The sequence below is a fragment of the Erithacus rubecula genome (assembly GCF_903797595.1).
Source record: "Erithacus rubecula genome assembly, chromosome: Z".
NCBI lineage: Eukaryota > Metazoa > Chordata > Aves > Passeriformes > Muscicapidae > Erithacus > Erithacus rubecula.
Window position 1 is genome coordinate 25,803,369 of NC_136661.1, and position 13,562 is coordinate 25,816,930.

At 41.0% G+C, this 13,562-nt stretch overlaps 1 protein-coding gene across 10 annotated transcripts in view; it reads right to left on the bottom strand.

Moving 5' to 3' along the window:
• Positions 1 to 2,010: 2,010 nt before the first annotated feature.
• CELF4 (CUGBP Elav-like family member 4) overlaps positions 2,011 to 13,562 on the bottom strand; it is a 690,435-nt gene continuing 678,883 nt past the window's right edge. For 6 of the 10 annotated variants that reach the window (XM_079329933.1, XM_079329925.1, XM_079329932.1 and 3 more), the window contains one exon: positions 2,011 to 2,772. The gene's annotated coding sequence lies outside the window, so the exon portion shown is untranslated. Of the gene's footprint in view, positions 2,922 to 13,562 lie in introns of all 10 variants that reach the window. The other 4 variants (XM_079329926.1, XM_079329931.1, XM_079329927.1 and 1 more) reach the window with 2 other exon arrangements.

The following is a 13,562-nucleotide window of genomic DNA, read 5'->3' on the forward strand; positions in this document are numbered from 1 at the left end:
TCCAAATGCACATGTGGCTGCAAGAATCAGGGAGAAAATGCAAAGGCTCCTGATCTCAGCCCCAGCTTCAGCTCAGCTGATGTGGAACAGTCATTTCAGGGGAAAGCAAAATAACCATTGCAAAGACAAGATGTGAGGGATGCTGAGGAAGAAATTGAGCCTCATCTCTGGAGACTGCTGAATTTCACAGGGTTTTCCCAAAGCAGCAAAAGGAGAAATGTCCCGAGCTTTGGCCTCTATACTTATCAGCATGAAAAACCATGAGCGTGAAATCAAACAACAGGCTTCAAATGGGAGCTACAATGACACTAATTTGTATGTACCATTATTTGATCTTCTAACCTACTAGGTTTAAGGTAAACCACACTGGAATATCAAGCAGACATTAAATGAAACAGTGTCATTAATTCAATCCAATGAGATACGTTTTATATAACAAAGGGATTTGTTCTGATACTCAAACAATGTATATTAATGAAAGAGTCGAAATAGATTCATTTTGTTCTCAAAGCAAACACATTAAGAAAAGCCATCAAGAAGTAAAGAACACGGCTTTTTTTTTTTTTTTTTTTTTTTTTTTTTTTAAACTGTGCTTTATTTAGGGCTAAGCTGGAAAGCGTCATTCAATAATTACAGAAGATTACAAGGAGTTTTAGGGAATTGAGAGTGAAAGAGCAGTTGTATGGAACTGCAGCTGCGTTACACATCTGTACTTCCTAGCTGTGGGCTCAGTTTGCTTCAGTCCTTACTCTGGCAAAATGCTCGTTATATCCCCATGAGAGTTTTGGAAGAGTAAGGACTGCACGGTCAGGCCCAGTATGTAATCAAAATTAACATTAGAAAAAAAAAAAGAAAAAAAAAGAAGAAACAATAAGGAAAACAACAAAGAAAGAAAGTTCGAGATCGAGATAAAAAATACTGAGAAAAACAAACAAGCGCATAAACCAAAAACAAGAGTATAACCAAATAATAATCAAAAACAATTATCACACTGCTCAATCGATGCAAACAAGTGTGAGAATTATGCAAATCAAGTTTTAAGACTGTGAAAATAAATTATAATAAATATGATATACTTTAAAATATATGTGTTCTTAAATAATTCATTGTTTTTTCTGAGTCAGATTTTTTAAAGCAATGTCTTATTTTTAACTGCTCTAAAGTCATTTACCAAAGATAAATATCGTGCTTTCATTAAATAGTTTTCCTTGTTTTTTCTCTATCATTACAATTAAAAGTCCTACAAAATATGCAAATTTATTTACAGAAAACAGAGCCAGCATCTTTTTTTTTTTTAAACATCCCCCTGTTTTTCAAAATTCCTTGTAAACAGTTTCAGAAATTCTTCAAAGAGATTGTTTCTTTAGTTTACTTTTTATGTTTTTTTTTTTTTAGGTTTTTTTAGGTTTTTTTAGTTTTTTTTTTTCTTTTTTCTTTTTTAAGATTAAGGTACTAGGCTAATCCCTTGCCCTGAAGGTTTCTAGAGCAAATATGGAAGCTACTGAAGCATAGGATGATGGGAATTTTGCGGACAGCAGATCATGAAGACATGAAGCGTTTAGCTGTGTTTTGTTGTTCAAGTTAGAACTAACGTTTGATAAAAAGACAGCTGTTTTTTTTTTTTTTTTTTTCTTTTTTCCCATTTGCATTGTCTACAGAATTGAGTCTTGTCTTGTTTATTTTTTAATAGCTGGAATGCTTGCAGTTAAAAAAGCTGCCAAAATAGCCATTTTTCTCCTTTTTCTCCTTGATAAATAACAGCATCCAACAGCAATTGGCAGAGAGTAGGAATTTATGCTCAATCTAAACTCTACAAAAATTACAGTTCTACAACATCTTTGTTTTTAGCATTAACGCTAACTTCTATGTAGTATTATTTTTTTTTGCTTTTTTGTTTTTTTTTTTATTTTTATGTTGTCTAATTTTTTCTATTATATAGGTATTTTAAACTTTCTTTTTTTTTTTTTTTAAACTCTGTACAACTATTAGGATTTTAAATGGGGAGAGTTAGAAGCATTTACAAACCTTTTTGTTTTCCATTTAATATCAACCATCTTTCCTTTTTCTTTTCTATGCCTTTTTATGTACTTAATTATGTATTTATTTATTTACTTTTTTTGCTTTTCATAGATATCCATCTTACCTGCCTTTAACAACGCAATCCTTGCGTATTATACAGAAAACCATATGAAAGCTTCATAGACTCTAATTAATGTATAACCAAAGAACCTCCCAAAGTATCAAAGAGCTATTATCTTGCCGTTTTAAAAGCATTTAAGCATTTGTAATTTTTTTGTGGTTTTTTTTTTTTTTTTGGTATTTTTGTGGTTTTTTTGTTTTTTTTTTTTTAAGTTTTTTTTTTTTTAAGGTTTTACATATTTCATATAATCGCTCTCAAAAACTGTTTTAGGAACAGCTCAGAGAAAAGGAAAGAACTTCCATATTTTACATACAGCTACAAGTCTGCGGTAAAAAGTTTTGTCCTTTGGTCCCTATATAGCTAAGGAATGACAGATAAAGATGCTCAGTGACTGTTACCATGGGTCTCGCATGGTAACCGCATCCTTGGTGGCAAACAGGCACTCCTTTGCCAGAATCCAGGTTTGCATCTCCTGTTTGAAGAAAAGCCGCTGTGGTGATATCAGTGTCTCTTCAGAAATCCCGGTTTCATCTTCCTCCTGCTCTGATTTTACTTTATGTGTTTGTTTGTTTTCAAGCGCATGTCCTTCGAAGTCAGCAGATGTGATACTTTTCTTGAAGAAATGTTACAGTCTAAACAATCAAAGAGAGAATAGGTCTGAAGTCTTCAGCTTGACTGATATTTGCTGATATGTCAAAGGTGTAATCCAACAGTTCACTTTTTTTTTAATATATATATACTTTTTTTTTTTTTTCTAAATGTGGCCCATTCAGCTGCTGCCCTAAAAAATGAAGAAGATCATTGCAAATTAAATCAAAAAGGGGAGGGGGAAGTAGGGAAGGTGTGGGGGGAATATTTGAGACAGGAGGGGAGAAAAAAAGACCTAAAAATAAAAATTAAATTAAAATAATTAAAATTAAAATCAAGCCTGTTCTTTTGGGCCCAATCCTGGTCCCGTTGAAAGTAATGGATGTTTTCTTCTCCCTTCAATTGGGACAGGATGGGGCTTCTGCTTTGGTGTTTTGCTTTTGAAGGCCTTGGCTCTGATTCTGCTCCCACTTAGCATCAACAGAAGGATTCCCCTTGACTTCAGTGGGAACCGGATCAAACCCAAAGTAAGCAAGGTAGTCACGATCATGATAAAGAAAAACACAATTGTTCCTACCAGTAATAATAACAATAATGATAAAAAAATCTAAATAATATTAGGGCGTGTCTATGTAGATATGTATCACTACGCATGTGACGACAGCGGCATTTTAATTATTTTTAAGCGCCGCTTTGCAACGCCAGATCACAATCTTGCTTGGCAGGCTTTTGTGGGGTGAAAGGCATCAGGAGAGGGTGGTTCTGTATTTTTATGGGGTGCCATCTTCGACTGTGTATGAGCTTTCTGTGGAGACGTAGCTGCCAATAACATCTACTCCTTTGTGAATGTCAGAAAGTAAGACTTTGAACAGGCAATTTACAGGAGGTTAAATAAAAAGGACTGTTGGAATAAATGGAGGGTTTTTTTGGGGAAAAAAAAAGTAAAGCTAACATTTCTTAAATAAAAAAATTATTTAAAAAAAATATAATCATGATCCGACTAGGCTTGACATTTAAGTAGGATGCTTAATCATTAAGGATTAGCTCTTATCTCCTTCTAGCAAGCAGGTTCTTCTTATACACTCGGTGATTTATTACATCAAGAAACTTAGAAACTGCAAAAGGTCCACTCTGGTGGAAAAGTGTCATGCGGAATATCAATCCATGCTGGCAGGTTTTCACACTGTTGGTTCAACAAACAGCAAACCGTACACAGCAGTCTAAACAATTACAACACCAAAAATAATAATATAATAAAAAAATAAAAAACACTCGTCAAGGACCCTTTTTCAGTTGTAAACAAAAAGATGCATTTTGCTTTTTGATCTGGATGGGTTTTATTCCCACTCAATCCCTCCCTCCCTCTAAGCAATTAATTTTTGCTGGAGTTGCTGTAATACGGCACCTTAGAATTAGGAATTCTTGAAAAGACATACAATGAGGCTTTTCTTGGGGTTGCTTTTTTTGATTGCTATAGTTTGCAAACTACCATTACTATCATTAGTCTTTTTAGTTTTGATTTGTTTTTTCCATTTTTGTTTTTATTTTGTTTTTAATTTTTTGAAAGTGATTTGAAATATCCTAAGGGGAAAAAAAAGGTGTCAATTGAAAAAGGCCCCAATTCTCCGGAAAAAAAAAATAATCACAAGATTTTCAGTGCAAAAAATTAACCACACATTTTTCTCTCTATATTTTTTTTCCAAATTATCTGTAGTTACAACAATCCCATTTTTTTTTCTAAAGAATTAGGAATCCATCTTTTTTTTTTCCTTCTATGTGACATCTAAAGAAGCATAAAACGCTGACGAGAAATCAAACGACAAATAAAGAAACCACTGCAAGCACCAAAAACAAAACGAAAATGAGCACAGCAAAAAATTGTGGCAGCACAAAGTCAAAAAAGGCACATGTGATCATGACTGGCCAATCATCAACTGATACAACATCCAAGAAAAATGCTTCAATCACGGCACCTGCACGAAACTTGACGGCATGTCATGCAACCAATTCTTAGCTTGTTACATGACGCCATCATGTCACACTTTCAACTTCGAGTTGATTTGAACTTACGGCCTGGGGAACTGTATTCTCCACTTTCATGTCATTACGAGAACTTTTTTCCTAGCTCAGCGCGAGACTGTGGTGGATTTGACTGGCTCTTGGTTGGAATTTGATTGAATGACAAAAGAAGAAAAGATTTTTTATATATATATATTTATATATAGTGTGGAAAAAGGGAAAGGTGGGGAAAGAAGATATATATAAAAAAAATAATTAAAAAAATGTTACAACACAGCATCAATCAAAAAATTCTAATGGAAATACTTGCCATTAAACTATAGAAAATGAAACAAGAATGAGAGCAAAACAAACCAACTGAACGGAAAGAAAAGAAAGGAAAAGAAGAAAAGAAAGTAAGGAAGAACAAAACAAAAAAGTAAAGGATGGAGGAGGCCTAGCCAGAGACACAGACATAAAACACACACTTAAATGTGGACACACGGTCAACAGCGAACAGGAACAGAGCGAGATGCAGCGGCTTTGAGGAGAGCATGCACTGATGGATGGGCGCAGACACAGATCGGTTTGCGGAGTCTGGAAAATAAACACATCCACTGCCAACCAGAACGCTTCTGTTAGCACCAGCCTTCCCCACACCACCCCCAGCCTCCTGGGCTTCGCTGGATGGCTGGCCAGATCCTCCGGGAGCCTCGCCACTGCCTCGACCGACTCCGGAGCAGGCACCGCTCTGAGCTGGGTTCCAAATCACTCCCAAGTTTAAAATTGTGGGGGAGTGATAGGCCAAGAGCTGCTTTGGCTACTGAGAATAAATTAAAAACAAAAACAAAAATGAAAACAAAACAATAGCAACAAAAAAAAGAAAACCAAAAAGGAAAGCAGGTACTGCTGGTTGCTGCATGTCCATTTAGCAGTTCACAGGACGGTGGGCTCTGAAACAGCAGTGCTGGCATGGTGTGGGAAGCAGACTTGTAGGAGGACTTGGATAACACAATGATCCCTAAATCAGCATCATTAAAAGAAGGACATTTACTCCTTTGGCATTTAGCTCTGGTCTGAATTGAAAAGATAATGGAAAACAAAAGGGCTAAGAGAGAGAAGAGAGAAGAGAAGAGAAGAGAAGAGAAGAGAAGAGAAGAGAAGAGAAGAGAAGAGAAGAGAAGAGAAGAGAAGAGAAGAGAAGAGAAGAGAAGAGAAGAGAAGAGAAGAGAAGAGAAGAGAGAAGAGAAGAGAAAGGAAAAGGAGGAAAAAAAAAAAAAAACAAACAAAAGGAGAAAGGAAAAGAAAAAGCAAAGGACAAAGAAAAAGGCAAAGGAATAAAACCTGCCAGGGTTTGTTGCTAAATCTCTAGAAACACCCTGTTCTTTTCCTGTGAAGGAAAATGTCCCTTTACTGGCCCATGGAGTTTTGCCTTAGTAAACACCAAAAATCACTGCACACAACAGTACACTTGTCTCAGTCAGCAGCTCTGCACCCTGTTCCTCAGGTATTGCCTTTCTGTTCCCTTGGCAGGGCTCATATCTCTCCTCGCAGCCTATTTCTGAAAAGTCACTGCACACAAACGAAATTTCGCCTCGTGTTGGGGTGTCACAAGAATATTGTTGGCAGTTCTTATCCTGAAGTCATGCATGCTGGTAGTGAAAATTCCTTTCCTGGCTTTTTGTTTGTTTGCCTTGGATTCCTCTGCTGTTTCTGTGAACTGAAACATGCTTTCTTGGCTACAGCAGTTACGCTTAGCTGACAAGAGACGGTGCTGAACTAAGCCCCTGATCTGAGTTCTGGCTTCAGCTCCACACTTTTCCCACAGTTGGCTGCTGTCTTGGTTGAAGCTGATTTCTTCTTGATGGCCTGGCCCCAAAGTCTTGCCCTTTGTTGATCTAAAGTGTCAGCTTGAACTTCCTGGGGTTTGGCAAAGACAATAGACTGGTACCCCCAAGGCAATGCAAGATCTGTGTCTACAGTTATTTCACAATCCAAGACAGGGAAAACTGTCCTTTTGAAGATAGCCCAGGGAAGAACTGTTGTCATTTGTGTCTCTAGGTACCCAAGAGCAAATAGTGTCAGCTGTACAGCTCCTGGAAGAGGAAAAGATCTCTAGCATCCCTCTTACCCCTCTGGGCTTTCTGGCCATGTCATAACACAGGAAAATAAGCAGCTGGGGAAAGAAGGAGAGCTGACAGCACTATCACAGCAAGACCTGCCTCTTTCCTTACCTCAGCTGTGCCAGTAGGAAAAGGAAGAGTTAACAGGCTTTGATTCAATGAATGGAAGAAGGAGGCAGCAGGAATGGAGAGATCTGGTAGAGCAAATAATATCCTGCTCTATTCCTGGGAAAAAACAACAACGCACATCTCTTGTCTGGGATTGAAATACAGGATAGCACCAGCTGCAGGATCAGGACTGGAGCTTAGTGGGTAGTGGGTTTGCACATCGATGCTAGATCCAGCCAACTGTCAAGCTGGGGAGAGGTTCTTTGCTATAATTTTACTGAGGAAAATTTTTAATGTGCAGAGTGGGAAGGATGGGTCTGGTCAATCAGTGACCACTGCTTTGGAGGTGGTACTACCATCCCTCTGCCTGTCCTCCACAGACACCCTCAGACACTGCAGATGGAACACACACACACACTCTCACATACACACAAACATAGATGTGTATAGATGAAGAATTAGGACTTGCTGAGGCTAAAAAATGGCAAAAAAAAAAAAAAAAAAAAAAAAAAAAGCGCCCCTTGAAAATATTCTTTCACATCAAAGTTACATGTGATAGTCCTGTCTACCTAACTTGGGTCTACAGCAGCTGCCTAGTCAGTAGACAGGAGAAGACACTTTGATAGTCTCTAGGGACATGTCCAAGGTCTTGCTCCACTATCAAACCATAGCCAAATAAATCTGGTATATGCCCAACTTCTTTTTGGAAGCAGCTAAGTGCCTAATATCCTGGGACTGTTCTCCTTGAACACTGGAGAGAGAGAAGGGCGTGCAGTCCTAATGATGGAAGTCAAGAGGCAGACATTTTCATCTGAACAGATCACTCTAGGACAGAATTAGTGGAGACACACAGGGATTTTAGGTCCCAATTCACTCATGCTTAGGAACTGTTTTAGATAAGACTGTGAGTCATGGGCAAAAGGATCCAATATCTCTCTCATGGTTATAATAAGGACCTTGACTGACGTGCTGTGAAGGGAAGTTGCAGTGTAGGTCTATACAATCAGGGGAAATGAATCTCAGTTAAAGCCTTGGTTAGACAAACATAAATCTAGTCATGTCCTTGCAACCTGTGCTATCAGCACAGTAGTCCTGTTGCTACAAACACCTCTGTCACAGTAAAGCTGTTAACAGCACCTCCTGGTTGGACTGTGAGGATAAGCTCTGCATTTTGGAGACACTCACTGCCCATGGAGTGTGGTGCTGAGGGTGCTGGCACAGCTGCTCACTAAGCACCTCCATCATTTATCAGCAGTCTTGTTACCCAGAGGAGTCCCAGCTGATGCAGGTTAGCCAGAGCCATGCCCATCCAAAAGAAGGGCCAGAAGGAGGATCTGGGGAGCTACAGGTCTGCCAGCCTGGCCTCAGTGCTGGGGAAGCAGATCATCCTCAGTGCCATCATGCAGCATGACCAGGGCAGCACAGCCAGCCAGCAGGAGCTCATCAAACACAGGTCCTGCTTCACCAACCTGATCTCCTTCTGTGACAAGGTGATCTGCTTAGCTGATGAGGGAAATGCTGGGAATGTGTCTATGTGGACTTCAGTAAAGCCTTTGACAGTATTTCCCCCAGCATTTTCCAGAAGAAACTGACTGCTCCTGGCTTGGATGGGTGCACTGTTGGGTAAAGAAATGGATGATGCTTGGGCCCAAAGGGTGAATGGAATGACATCCAGCTGGGGCTGGTCAGTAGTGGTGTTCCCCTGGGCTCAGGGCAGTAGGAGAGGGGAAACCTTATCACTCTCCCTCTGAAAAGAGGCTGCAGACAGGTGGGAGTCAGTCTCTTCCCCCAGTAACCAGTGACAGAGCAAGAGAAAACAGCCTTGAGTTGCAATAGGAGGGGTTTAGATAAGCTTTTAGGAATAACTTCTTCACAGAAAGGCTTGTTGGGTACTGGAACTGTCTGCCTTGGTAAGCTGTGGTGTCACCACTCCTGGAGGTATTTAGAAGAGTACAGGTGTGGTGCTTAGAGCCAGACTTTAGTGGTGGATTTGTCAGTGCTGGGTTAATGGCTGACTTAACTTTTAGAGGGTTCTTCTACAACCTAATCTGTACCATGATTCCATGATAGCCTTACAGCAGGTAGGTAACCTGAGAGGGATGTGCAAGTGGCACAAGCCTAACAGTGCCTGATTATCTGGTGAGTGCCACAGCAGCTGCCATTGTGTATCTGCCACGCTGCTAATGCAGCCAGCTGCAGGTACAAGCTTGTTCTGTGCCCTTCACAGGACCACAGAATTGTCTCAACACTGCCACCACCGTGGGGGACTGCCAGGTTGGCTTCTTCATCCACTGCAGAAATCTACTGCCTCCAGTTCCACATCATTTCTACTGTGTCTCTCCCCCAAGTCCTAATTAGTCAAGTCTCCACTGATCACCTTTATACCTTTTTTCCTGTCTTGGAAGTAAGAAACCTCTCCCTAATGAAACTCAAAGGCCATCACTTCTTCCAGCAGGAAAGTGGCAACCTCCTGTGCTCACACTTAGTGTCTGATCGTGGCACATGCCGACTTCTTTATACAACATATATTAATCTCCATTTACACACACATGTACCTTTGCACCCAAAGCTGCAGTCAGAATCCTGTCCTCCTGTCTGCTGGAGCCAGTGGCCATGCACACCTACTGGAAGGAACTATAGATGTTTCTGCTATTGGTGATAGATCTTCACAGCTATTGCCTCTGAAGCTGATCAATATTATTAAAATTCCAGCCCATGTTTTTCTCCCCTGCCTTTTGTACTGTTTCTATAGCAATTTCCCTCTCTGATTTTGCCTCCAGTGCTGCTGGATGGCTCTGCTTTCCTTATGCCTAGTCCTTCTCTTCACTGTACCCTGATACCAACCCACAGAGATTCCCCCCTTCCCCAGCTCCTGCCTGGACTGTCTGGCAGAGGTGGAAAAGGGAGGCAGAGCTCTCCAAAACAGACTCCATCCCTATGACAACCACTGCTGAGGCTGTGTGGTGAGCCCAAATGTGTGAGTGTGGGAAGGGCAGTGAGTGAAGGGGACTTTAGACCCATGCTGGGATTAAAAGAATCCTCATGATTAATACCAGACATCAACACATTTACCTGGACTCTTGAGGTGCTATTTTTATGGTGGGGGGAGGGAAGGGGGGAAGACTGTTTTTGTCAGGTGCTTCAGTTCTAACATCTGAAGGTTAAAAAGCAGACAGACTGTATATATGAATCTTTATATACATGAAAATGCACACCAACATATCCATATGTATATGTACAGAGGTATTACATGTACATATGTATTAACAGAGACAATTGCACACACACAGAGACAGAGAAGCCAACATGATCCAACAGGGAGATGGGAGTCCAGCATTTCAAATACTAATGTTTCCTCTGTTTTTTTTTTTTTTTTTTTTTTTTTTTGTTAGATATTCTTGATGACCCTGCCTCATTTTTCCCATTAACAGATTTAAGGTGGTAATAAAAATTAGCTCTTAAATGGCAATGCCCTTCTTTCAAATAATTGTATGACTTACTTGCTGTACAGTGTTGTTATTAGGATTGCTCTCATTTAACAATGTTACATTAAGAGCTAGTTGAAAAATTACAATTATTTTCTGGAGGAAAATTGTCATTATTTTGGCTTTCTTTTCTGTGAATATTTTAGTTAATAAACAAAACAAGTCTGGGGTGGGGGAGGTGGCCAGAGAAATAGATTAATTTTTGCCTTTTTTTTTAATCAATCTGAAAACCAGTCTATTTTTAACAGGAATTTAGTGTTTTGAAGTCCAACATTTTTAATCATGATGGTTGCGGGGGGGTTTTTTTGTGCTGTTTGCATTTCTTTTTTAATCTACTGGAATGAAAATTTGCTGCGGAAACATCCAGTTTGGTCAAAATGTCACTTTTTGGTCATCCCCTCCTCCCCCAGCTTGTTTGATGAAAAATTGTCAAGCAGCAATAGCTGTGTCACCTCTGATTTATCTATTTTTCTAGAGCCATTAGTCTCAAGCAGCGGATGAAAAAGCACCAGAACGGAGCAGCTGCTCCTGGAGACGCCAGCCTGGGCAGTCAGAAAATGTCACTGGCTCCCTGAGCAGTGTTGCCTTTTCTCACTCTGCCCCCAGCAGTGGCAGAAGAGGTGACCAAGGGGTGGAGGGGGGTCACAGGGGTGGTGGAGGGGCTCTGGAGAGGATGAGGAGGTGGAGGTGTGTGGTTGGGAGCAAGGGCCGGGCAGAGTGGGAATTCAGGGTGGGCTGGTTGCAGGAGGGAGCTCTGCCCACCCCTAGGATTGCTGCTGGGAGTAACTAAAGGCTTGATGGCCACAGCCCTGGCCACCCTCCCCAGCAACACCCAAAATTTACTTCCTCATGCAAACACAGCCCTGGCTCTTTTCCTCTCTCAGCTCCGTTTTGCCAATCAAGAGCTTTGCAGACAAATTGCAATAAACCCAGGTCATTTTGGGAAGCAGTGATGGTAAAGGTCAAATGAGTGTTAAATGGCTACTTTTGCAGTAAAGGATGTAGCCGTTTTCCCTCTTACTGGCCAAATCAGCGGGTCCTGAGCCCTGAGGAGCATTTATCCTGCCTCATACAGAGTGCTCACCCCTGCTTTTGCTGCAGGTGAATATTAGGTGGAAGAGGAAATTAAACTTGCCTTCCTGCATACAATGAAAGGTTCTTTATTACAAGAGGGCCTCAAGGAGTTTTCTATCTCCTGAGCATTGTACCAACAGTTTAATTAAAAAAATGTACATGGCTGAGAACTAAGTCTAATTGGGAAGCTGCAAGAAAGCCTCTGTGACTGGTCTCAGCTGTTTCTGCTTTTTCCCTTTATAGATTAGCTAGACCTTATCAAAATGCTGATGGAACCAGTGCTACACTCTCCTGTTTGTGTTGCTGACAGTTAGATGGGGATCCTGCTCCCCTCTTCCTTTCCTCAGCAGGCCCCTAGGAGACACCATGACCCTCATCAAGTCCAGCTGGTAGATCTCAGCAGGTACAGCTAAGCTGCCTCTGCCCTCCCAGGAGGTTGCCTGATACACCCCACCAGTGGCTCCAGGATCTGCCATAGGAATTAGAGCCCACAGCAGCCTGCTAGGCTGGAGGGGTAAGAATTTGGTCTGTAGTTGCTCTCCAGGCACAGGAAGATGTGCTGGAGTTTTGCTTGTGTGGGGCTGCACAAGGAGGGGACTCCAGGTCTCCTCCCAGCCTGACATCCCTCTCAGGGATGTGTTCTCCAGTGACCCTCTCAAGGCTGGTCCTGTGCCAGAGGCAGGGCTGCTGGGTCTGCTGCCCTGTGATGTGTCCTGGGACTGTCCTCCAGGAGTGAGATTTCACTCGCCTTCTGCCAAGGCTGTTCAGCTCCATGCCCAGTCCCTACACCCCTTTAAATCAGAATGCAGCCAGAAACACAAAGTCCCAGCTTGCAGCACTCAATTACTCCTTCTGATATTTTTTTTTTTTTTTGCCTGCAGCTTCAAATTACCTTCAAGGTGCACAGTGCAATTAGCTAAAAATATTTCCTGCTCCGTTTTAATTGCACTAAAGCTCTGATGTACCTCCAGTGAGGAGCAGTAAGGTGGCAATTGGTGCCCCAAACATTTCAAATTTATTAAAGTCCAGGATGACTCAATAAGCTTATATAGTTCTATTAATTATTAAGTATTAAATTTTTTTTTTTGTTAAAAACCCCACAAACATTCTTGAAGGCAATTTCTGTGTGAAGCTTCTACAAGAAGATGTTTTTACTAAGGAGATGGTAACTCTTTCTCAGTTGGAAAAAGGTAAGAATGCCACCATATAGTTGGGGTGGCTTCCATAGGAAGAATTCACATCTCCTGGCAAATTTTAGTATCTTAGAATTTGATTCTGAAAACACTTATGCATGTGACTTATGTCTGTGACTCATTTCACTGCTATAGCTGAGGTATTTATATGATTCTAATTTAGAACTGGATCACATTTTTGTTCAACGCCTTTCTGAGTGGGAAATGCAGGTGATCAGTCAAACATTATCACTGCTTAAAAACAGTCAAAACTTTTTGCCTGAGAATTTAGAAAGAAATCCAAAACAAAACATTTTTTTTCTGAAAGCCCTGAAAACCAATGTGCTGATTCCCATGATGCCTGGTTCATAAGATTACTTCAATGTACTTTGAAAAGAGTATTGGAAATAAATTCCAAATTCTATTTGCATCCAGTTGAGTCTGATCAGTCTCAGTTCTTTGGGTTTCTGGTTCATTGTCACCTCAGACAGCCTGTGCTATGAAGCTGTGCTGGCTTGGGAGTGCTTTCATTGCCTGACCCACAGAGCTGAACCAAGCACATTCAGCAAGTTTCTCACCAGTCTAATTCAAATGTTAACCTAAGCCTTTATGCTCCTCCCTGTGCCAAGGAACTGAGGATTATCCTGAATGAGGGATGCTAGTGGGCAAGAGATGGGGGTCAGTGCATGCCTCACCCACTCCACAGCTGTGAAGGGGAACTGATGGTGATGGTGGAATCCAGGGCAAAGATCAGAAAGATGCTGCCCATCTCTGCGAGTTTCCCTCCCTCTTCTGTGCTCACCAGGGCAAGAAAAACCTCTGACCAGCTCCAGATGTCAGCAACTGATTCTTACACAATTTTGAGGGAGATTGA